The following is an 11,164-nucleotide window of genomic DNA, read 5'->3' on the forward strand; positions in this document are numbered from 1 at the left end:
TCTGGCCCTTGGGTGTGCCAGTGCACCCCCTTTGTTTTTCCTCTCCAAACTTTTTTTTTGGGGCATAATCTTTCAACTGGATGTGGATGTGCCACTGCATTAGGAAGCATATAAAGTAAGAAAATAATTGCCATTGCTAAAATTTAAGAAAACAAAAAAACTTGAGCTTAAAAAAAAAGGGGGTGCATTGGCGCGCCCAAGGGCCAGACAGGGTCCCCGTTTGGCCCTTAAGCGCACCAATCTCTTTTTTTTTCATTTCCAAAATTTTTGGGGAAACACATTCATGGCCCATGAAATAATGGCCCTTGCAATTATTATAACAAAAAAATTCGATTCATTCAAAACAATTTGTTCTACATTCAAAAGTGTTGCATCATAAGCACATTCAAACAATTTGATTTTTTTTTTGCATAGCAACTATGACCATTTACATATTTTTTTTTAAAAATCATGAGAAACAAAAAATAACATGTAAGATTCCATAGAAATATCAACAATTGCTTCTGACACATCTTTTAACAAAATTGTATTTCATTAATTTCAAAATTTTGGCAACATTAGTTGAAAAGATATACAACTCAACATTTTCTCAATGTTGGACCACTTTTGATTCGAATAATAAGAGCTATATCTTTTTCCATAATGGTCACTCTCTTTGCATGTATGCAACACAAGTTAGCATCTTCCATAACAGTGATTATCTATACTTTTTTGGCCTCTTGCAATGCCACCAATGCAACATTCTAAATTCAAGCATCATCCGTGTATTCTTGTAGAAAATCTCCTTCACCAAACAGGCAAAAGGAGATCTAGACATAAGCAGTTCAAAACTCTTTTGATGCTTCTTTATTTCCAAGAGTTCCATCCTCCCTAATTTTATTCGATAGTGTCTTCTACCACCTCCGTCGCCGCCACTGCCACCGCGAACACCACCACTACTGCCGTCGCCACCAGCACTAGTACGGTGACCACCTCCGAGTCATTTTTTATTGTGGGTGCTTGGGCTTGGAGCTTATCCTATGGGCCACTGGCTAGGACCTGCTATGGCTTACTAGGTTGGACGTACTGTGGGGGTCTCCTTGGGAGTGACTTTCCTCCCACCACAGGCCTCTCATGCAAAAAATCATTGACAACTCCAGGCCATGGACCTTCCCATTGTGGTTGGGGTTTGAGCTTCCTCATCCAATCCATTCTTTGCCCATAAAATTGTTTCAATTTCAATAGATAGGGTAAAAGCCTTGTCATGAGTTGATCATCTGCAGTTGCACCTCTGAATGGATTCGGGAACAAGCAATTTCTTGGATAATTGAGGGACCCCTTGTATGGGGCTTAAAGTGTGCTTCCACATAATGATTGTTATAGAAGAAACATGGAAGCAAATCCTTTACACAATCTTCTTGTCCCAAAGTCATGAAGAAAGAAAATTGTTTTCTGGCTACATACTCCAAAAGCTTGATCATTGGTAGAATCTTCTGCTTTAAAGCACATGACCACACTCCAACATAAAGTTACTGTGGATGACAATTACAAATTCAATGCAACCTGAATGCAACACAACCCTTTCTTGCTCAACAACATATGTTTGAAGGCTAGTTGAATTGGTAGATTTACACATCCATAGTCCATCAAGATCTATTATGACTATGTGCGAGTATTCAGACACCTTCTCAATCAACCACTCTTCCATGGAATCTTCCTAGATGTCCATTGAACTTGGAAATTCAATGCATTCCTCAAGCATGATGTGTTCAATAAACTTAGCTTCTTTTTCATTTGTATTTTCTATGACAAGATTCATACATAACATCGGTAGCCAAACTTTTTGATTGGATAAGCACACATGCAAATTATTGTTCACATAGAAACCACCTACCAACTTCACATGGTGAATGTCTAAGTAGTTCATATCCTGGAAAACACGTGTTTGTATCAAGATTACATAAACTCATACTAATTTCACCTTGTGGTGGTTTCCTAGTCATCAATTACATGGTGTGTTACAATACACTCTGCATTTTCTAATTAAATGTTTTTCCAAAGTTCACGCGCTTGCCCAATGAGATTGTTAATTTTTGTAGCATCCGTGATTGTAAGAAGAATATGAACATCTAGCGACAATTGTACAGGGATTGCACACTTCACACCTGCCAACTTAGTTGTCGCCTCAAAGGCATCATTCTCCATCTCATTCAACACCATTGCAATTTCTTTTATTTTGCTGAGCAATGCTTCCTTCAAAGCGACTCCCCCACCAAACAAATTTACCACATGGCTCTTCAGTCAGAATGCATACATTAGTTGTTTAGTGTAGCCTTCATCCCTAGTGTTCTACACATCATGAATCCCAACCTTTGCAAGTGATGGATTTTCAAAGTCTTTCAGCTTCTTCATCATCCTCCCAAGGTACGGTCGATGAATTAAGCACAAGATCATGAAATGTTGTGAATTTTGGATTCAAGCTGATAAAAGCCATAGTGGTTGCCATTTTGTAAGAAATAGTCATGAGGCTTTTCTCTCCTTGAGACTTGTAATATCCTACCTCAAATTGAAAGCATCCATCGATGTACTCCAAAGCTGAAAATAGGTTACCAATGAACTCAAATCCCATGAAAGCCACCAAAACCAACTCATTAGTCCCATGGAGGTTTTGAACATGTGAGACTAAAATTTTAAAGTACTTCATCGATGCCTCAAATATATTTTTGTGCAATTTTACATCTACAATGACCAAGCCGATTGGAATTCGCCCAACAAATCTTGCAACAACATTTCCCACCCTCTCAAGATGTGGTACAATAGTAATAGTTGTCCAAGGGTAGTTGCTGGTGTCTGAGAATCCTTTAGCCTTCATGTACAATGAGTGCATGTAGGTCCTCACCATGGCAAGTAGTTTTGGAGTGACCTTAGACTGATTCAAACCCAACCAATCTCGTGACCATGTATATATCCTCTCATACTCAGTCTCCCCTATATCATATATGTCACACAATTGTTCCCATTGATTGTAATCACCGCCTATGTATTCAATCTGACATGTCACAATAGCCCCGCCTTAGAGCTTTGTCACATTTCATCTTCCTCCATGTCCATTATCATCGAAACACAAGTTCGCCCACTTTATCATCACATTATTCTTCAGAAGCTCTTGTTGCAACTTCCAAAGCTACTCCAACCCTTGCACATAGCAAAACAATGTGGCATTGAGGCTTGTTGTGTTAGGCGCTTGCTTCAACCTCCCAATTTGTTGCTTTCCTTTTGTAACCTTGTTCTCCTATAGGTCCTCCACAAGACCCCTTGTATTCAAAAGATTACTAGAGACATAATTTTTCATTATGTCAACCCATGTGTCAAAAATGTCATCTTGACATGTGACCATGTTAATGTCATGCTTCTAGAATCCCCTTTGCATCATGCACTCTGCAGTCTCCACAAAGTTGTCCCAAGCTGTGCATTAGGAAAAAGCGGAGCTCATTTTGGGGCCCTATAAGAAATTCATGAGTTTCTAATTCTTGACTCAAAATTAAAAATTTCTAGAGAGAAAAGCAAAAATTTGTACGGTTGAGCATTCAATTGGAGATATAAATCAAAACAGATAAATTGACATTTTGAAGTTCCAGTTTGAGCATTTTTTTAGTGTTCATAAATGTTATGGCTAAGGACCCAAATGGTTTTCTATTATTTTAGTGTAAAATTTTGTGGTTTTGGCATCACCATTGCATTTGAAGTAGGCAAAAACCTCCATAACAACTTTTGAATCATATCAAGATCCATGGATGGAAGAAACTCCATGATATATACTAACGACTCTTGCACAAGCCATCGCTCTGCCATGCTTGCTTCTGGTCTTGCTCTCTGCCTTACACCGCTTCCACCCCTGCCTCCACCCCATTTGCTACTCCCATGCCTAGCCTTAGGGAAGGATTAGATCATCCCCCACCCGAGCACCTTTATTATGAGGTCACAATGGGTTGAGAGATCGTAGAAAATAAAAAGGGGATGCAAGTGATGACCGCCATGAGGCGGTTGATGAGCCACCATTTCAAGAACAATGTAACACTTGACTGGCACGGCTCCAAGCTAATGCTGCGAGATGTCGTCATGGCGAGGAAGCCTAAACCGAGCTGGGTGGATAAAGGTGACTGGAAGATTTTGAAGAAGGAGCTGAGGGACACGCCCACAAAGTTCAATAATTAGAAGAAGGCTCTGAGGAGATGGCTGGACACCGTAGGTGCTTCGCAACTCGGCAGTGTTGAATTGGTTGCATTCAAGGCATGGGTGGTAAGTCTACTTCTCATTTAATTTATTGTTCTTACATATTGCATGCCCTTTATCTAACTCTTGTAATTTGGGTCCACAACAATCTGTGATTGGTCACCGTCCCACATACGACGTGCAAAAATACGCATTCCACATAGGAGCGAGAGTGTAGTTCTCTGAGATGGAGGCGTAGTGAGTGGTAGTCGATTGGGCTACTATGGCTACTCGTGGGGTATAAGTCTAACTTGTAATCTCACTTTTTAAATTGTTTTATTCTTTAAGTTCCAATCTAATTTCAAATTAAAATGGTTTCACTCTTAGGGATGCAATATCAAACATCCCATCAACAGAGGTGAGCACTGTTTATGAGGAGGCAGTTCTCAAGGGATTGGGCATAGACGTCGATGAGGGACAGGGATCAGGCACGAGGAAGACGATGATGATGACGACGATGAATCGGATGAGCAGTAGTAGTAGTATTAGTAGTTTGTATATACTTTGGTATGTATATGCTTTTGTTTGTGGGCTCATTTGAGCAATTTTGTATCACCCCTTTTGAATGGGAAATTTTGTAACAAACAAGGTTGTATATATTTCGGCATGTATATGCTTTTGCCTGTCGGCTCGTTTGAGCAATTTTGTATCACCCTTTTCGAAAGGGAAATTTTGTACCAAACAAGGTTTTGAGACGGTAATTGCAAAGCTGATCACAAAAAGCACAATCGATTGCTCCTATGGTGGTTGCGTATATGCAATCGAAGAATAAACTACCAACATTCAAGTAATAGAGATAGAGAAATTGCACTTATAAGATCCATAGGAGAAGTTGTGAGCACAGAGAGACAAAAATGGACTAGAGCAAGTTATCTAATAGTGCATCGAAATGGTGTGAAGCTGGCTAGACTTTTGGCACAACTCGATATTTTCTTTGCCAAGCATGAAGAAGAGTCATTTGTGGCTAGTAGAGGGACATTTTGTGTTGATGGGTTGGCGATCCAACCAATCATCAGTACTTCTGTACTCACGAAAAGCTCCACCAAGCACAAAGCCATACTCCACCTCATCGGATCTTTCGCAAAGAGCATCCTCAGTTCCTCCTAGGTGAGGCCACATGATTGAGAAGAGGAGTGGCATGGCAAGTAACTATGTTTAAAAAAAAGTCCTTAAAACGATTTTGTTACAAACATTTTGTAAGGGGGACATAATCATTCATTATTATTGGATGTAAACACCTCGGGCTAAATATTATCACTTAAGATATGACGACCATAATGGGAACGGGGCTCATTATGCGGATCGACGGTGCGTTGATTTAAAGACGAAGTCACTGCATTCGTTCTCGTCCATGCCTCATCGTGATAGGTTGTCTCGTCAGTCATTGCCCATGCGCTAATGATGAACAATTTATAAGAGGATTTCTGCGTCCACAGCCCGCTTTTCTTTAGGTTGTTGGCAAAGCTCTCAGTCACGGCCTTCCTCAGATCTTTGCTTGCCTCTAGCATCGTCTTACTCTTCATTTCCGCTAACGACCTTACATCCATGTCTGCTCTGGTTCGCAGGAACGCGCACGGCAGCTTGTATTCGATGGCTTTCTTAGCGATCGCGAAGTCTTCAGCCATAAAACGTTCTTTTGAGAGCACGAGGATGCAGTCGAAAGCATAGAGCATGTTTTTGTCAAAATACGTGTCCGCCGCTGGGAATGACCTCGTCCCAACTCCAGGGAAGTCCCAAAGCGCGATGTGAGGGACTGCTTTGTAGGTGGACTTTTTTATGGTCCACATAATGGGTGCAGCATCTGGACGTTCAGGGAGAGTGTATCAGTAGTGCGGTGAGCTAAGGAAAACACAATAGATTTGCATTTTGATGTATCCTAAATCGTGATCACCGGACTTCCCAAGGGGAAATTATGAAAATAGAATCGTCGAAACAATCAATACTTGAGGAGAACAAAAACGGCCTTCAAAGCAAAATTACTCTGGTAGGCTACAACCTGATTCATCATCGTCGATCCTTCGTAGAGCATTAAACAAACTCGACTTTCCGCATCCAGTATAGCCAACAAAGGCAAAGTTGTACTGATTGACGACGTGAATGCCCAGCTCTTTCCATGTCTGCTCAATGAACCTTGCCTGAGGCTTCCTCGCACGCTGGCTGGACTTTCTTTGGCTCCTGCTTCACCGGGGTCGGCGGTGGTGGCACAGGCCCTGGGTGGTGGCGGTGGTGGTGAGCATCTAGAGAAGCGGCCACCCATTACTAGCTGGAATGGTGGCTGGGGACCTTCTTGCGAAGCTAACAGAGCTTATATGTTCTAATTTGTAAGGTCATTCACCTTATCTATCAGACGAAGCTTAAGAAAACCAAACGTGAATGGACCTGAACAGAACCCATTCCAAAAAACCCTCGAGTTTTCCGCAAGTGGTTGTTCTTAGGCCTTCCATTAACATGGTTCCGCAGGTCACTTCCTTGCTATCTCAGGTCACCATTTGAGGGTGACTTGGTCTCTTCCCTATCTCTTAATGGAGTAAATTATTCTTAGCACTACTCTTTCTAAATTATTCTTCAAGATCATTGGAGCTCCCCATCTTCTATATTCCCACCTTCTCGGTGCAGAAAGGAGACCAAATTATGAACAATGCTAATGCACAATCTCACTCTTTATTCTTTTGGAATAAAGTAGAGTAAGCTTCTTTATAGTGGAGCATTATTTCTTACGAATCAAGTCATTATTTTTAAAAGAGGTCACACAACTTTGTGTAAAGTTTCAGCGCAAGAGATCATGACGTAGGATTTTTAAGCACTCCTTAATATATGTAAGGCATATTCACGAGCCTTTTTTTGTCCAATTCCTTCTTTATGATGAGCCATATCAAGGCAACTCCATAGGCTTCCAAATTATGAAAGCATCTCCATATAGCTAATTTGTATATATTTGTATGTGTACATACCCATGTGCATGTGTGTGTAACTAATTATTTTAAAACACGATTGCACACACACACACACACACACACACACACACACACACACATGCTTAACGTGTCACATTTTTTCATCCGTGATCTATATATGGCATAAGGTTTTGACAATCTTGACACAGTTGATCCAAAAAAGCAAGAACCTAGCTTTGAACGTGGTTATTACTATCGTAGATAATTTCCCTTGACATACAAGGGTCGATTTACTTATACATTTTTTAATACGTACCTTTGTGCAAAACAATGGTATCCTTGTGAGTTTTAGTTTGATAACCTAAACTTTGCAATGATATGATATTCTTAGACCTAAAGTTTTTATTATAGTGAACTTTTATAAAAAGAGGTACATACTTACCCTTGTACAAACAGTCGAGACTACATGAGTCAACTTAGTGAAATTCATGAAGCCCATAGGCTAAGCTGGGAAGTTGAAAACCATGGATTCACAGCCTTACACTATTTTGAGCTGACTTACCTTATCAATGCTTGCATACACACTAAGTCGGTTGAAATGCCACTGATAGTGTAGAAAAAAGATCGAGTTGGTCTGTAGGATTTGGAACTATAAATACACGCTTGTAATACCGAATTGGCATCATCATAAGCTAAAGCTTACAAGTAAATGGACTCATCTACGATGGTCTTCCTCTCATTCCTCTCTATCCTCTCTCTCTTTGCCACGTGGAGCCCTCCTTTGCCTCGAACCTGACTCTCCTCTGAGTGAAAATATAAATGTCGACTTGAGATGCTTCCGACCAAGAATAGCTTCCATGAATTGATTCCATGAGCATTTGACGTAGGTTTGAGTCATCAATGATATGCTCAACCACGTTCTAAAATAGCCAACAAGCTCTGTGGAAATGATAGTGGTGATCCATCGAAGTAAACATGAGTTGTGTTAAGCGACCATTCTCACCGCCCTTTTATTGTTCATGAGCCGATTGACACCCTGTGGAAGTAATGTTCTGTTAGGTGATAGTGTATGATGACCCCATCCAACATTATAACTCTCCTTATACACTTTATAGCATGATGATTTTGTAGGCAAGTATCTATATGAATTGGAAAGGCATCTTTAAATATAATGGTCATGAAAATGCAGTTTGAATACACACAAATGGTAGCTTCTAAAGTGCTCTAAGATGTACATACGTGGATTCTTCCACTTTGTTAGACCATGTGTATACAATGAGAGATAAGTGCTAACTCTTCTACTGATCTCTTGAAGATCTCGTAAGCATTATCTCTTTGATACTATTAATTTGGTGTATTATCTACTTAGATATGGCTAGCAATGTACGATTAGATATGGGTTAGCAATGTATGATCCAAAGGGATACAAAGTAAACAATAGAACTACTAGAACTAGATTTGATGGTTTTGGCAATGATATCCGCACGATGTGTGGGGAATAGGGGATCACTTTGTTGACAGATGTTTTGATCTTGTAATCCAGAATTAGATCTAAATTATAATATGACTATGCACAAATTTGATGGCCTATCTCTTGTTTATTTCTAGTTTTTTCATAATGTTTCAATCTGAAATGAGAGGGAGAGAGAGAGAGAGAAAACAATGAATAAGAAGTAGGGGAGAGACTGAGCTCAGAGTTCCACCATAGGTGGGACAAGAAAGTTCAAAAGTCATCTCAGATAGAAGAAAAAACACAAAGTGCACACAAGAAAATTTCAGTAAATCTAGAGATTACTGCAATTTTGGAAACAAACGAGTTGGAAACAAGAAGACCGAACTGTTGACTACCTTTCAAAATGTTTTTACCTAACGAGTTTGAATACGAAGAGATATCACCCAATTTCCCACACTTGAAGAACCAGAGAGTTTTGTCCATAGGAATTTGGAGGAAGCAGTAGAAAATCTATTCGCATGTGCTAAAGAACATGTCATTGACAAGAAATCGAGCGAAGAATCTAATCAAAAGCAATAAGAGAATTAATACAAATGATTTGAAAACGAGATAGAAGAATAAAAATTGAAAGACGAAGGCTTTGCCTAATAGCCCAAGGTCCGAAGAGGAAGGCTAGCGCAACTAGGATCACCATCTTTGGGAGCATCCACACCGTTAGTGCCTCCATTCACTAGGACATCGAATGGCGCACCCATAGGTGGCTAATATGAAGTGTAAATTCTCAAAATTTTGGGGTAAAGACAAAGAAGACCCAGACAAAGTAATGCGGTGATTCACCCCATATAGTGTGTGTAATTTCCACACCTATGATAAGTGCAAGGACCAATTTTTGGAAAGGTTCTGAAAAGAGAGAACCCCCAATGATGCCAAGGGAACAAAAGTAGAAGGATTTTTTTGTAGAAGACTACAATCGGCAATTTTAAAATTCAAACGCAAGACTGGTCACCCCAGAAAGACCAACCCACCCTTGAGAAGATTGCAAAATATTTTTGCAAGGGATTAGAATTGGAAATCCGCCGTGGGGTGGGAGGCGTGGCACTGCCAACAGGAGCAAATGGGTTCAACACCTTAATTGACTTAGTCAAAAGAGCTGAAAGGCATATTGGAACAACAAAAAAGAAGAAGATAAAAGGCAACACAAATTTTGATGAAGATTCTGAGACAATACAGACCACATAGAAAGTGATTCCGACACAAATTTTGATTCAAGTGAGGATAATTCTGATGGTGATTCAAATGATGAAAACAAGAAAAGGAAGTGAAGGAAAAAGAGGAAGGTAGAGAAGAAAACTAATAAGAAAAAGAAGTCAAAGTCCAAAATGGCATCAACATCTGATGGCATTGAGAATCTTATGGAGTAGAAAGTCCAGAGTTTGGGATGACAAAGAATCGACAATAGTTTCAATATGGCATCGCTACGAAGAATTATCTAACAGCAGTATGTTGATATAATCCAAATGCATGAGAGAATCAGGGTTAGGAACCATTACAAACTTTGGCAACTGAGCTGAGTGTAGTAGCTATTGGTGCAAATACAGCAGAAGTGGCTCAACAAATGTAGAAGCAGCAAGGTGATTGGTATCCACCAAGATCTTGGAATTAATAAAGAAATTGGAATCAAAATAGAGGAGGATGGGATCCAAACTCAAAAGAATGCGGGTATTGTCAAGCATCTAAAGACCATAGATTGGGATCAAATTGCATACTATGGTGAAGCATCGAAGAGGGGTTTGATGATCACAAGATATCCACCTCGCAACCCTTAGCAAAACACGCAACATCTACAACCACTACCACATGAGAATGTACTAATACTATAGGAACTGTCAAACATTTTGTAGCACAGGCTTAGTTTCTCACGAATAAACAACATTGTGACCCGCATGAACTACGCAGTTGTTCTAGATGTATGCTCATTAAGGACATCCCAAAGTATTTCGAGAAAGTCGATGTTTTGAGAGTAACAAGTCAAGGGCCTGGTAAAGGAGAAGTCATCTAAGGATTGGGAAACAATGAATAAGCAATTGCATTAGAAAGATAAGCAAGAGGTTTGTACATTCACATTGAAGGAGATAGAGAAGATGCAAGCTAAGGAGGCAAAGACCCCATTCTTGGCCAAGGAGAAATTGAATGGGACATAAAGTTCGAGGAATGATCCGACAAAAATTTTGGCTTAAGGTTCGACTTAAAGCCACAAAGCAGACTATAACAGGTGAGAACAGATGTGATTCTAGATGTTGGTTCATGAATTAATATTATTTCTAAAGATATTGCAAAATGGCTCAAGTTTAAGACATTCAAACCATCTTGATTCCAAGTGCAAAATGATAGATCAACGACAAGTTGATCCCAAAGGTATGCTACAAGATCTGTTGTTATCTCTATAGGAGGAATGTACTACACGATGAGTTTTATTGTGATTTCCATGTATCAAAATGCCTATCCTATTCTATTCGGATGACCTTGGCTTAAGAGTGCAAAGGTATTACATGGTTGGGGATTAGGA

The sequence above is a fragment of the Dipteris shenzhenensis genome, chromosome 15 (genome assembly GCF_047967505.1).
Source record: "Dipteris shenzhenensis isolate YYH24624 ecotype China chromosome 15, Dip_SZ_1.0, whole genome shotgun sequence".
Taxonomy (NCBI): domain Eukaryota; kingdom Viridiplantae; phylum Streptophyta; class Polypodiopsida; order Gleicheniales; family Dipteridaceae; genus Dipteris; species Dipteris shenzhenensis.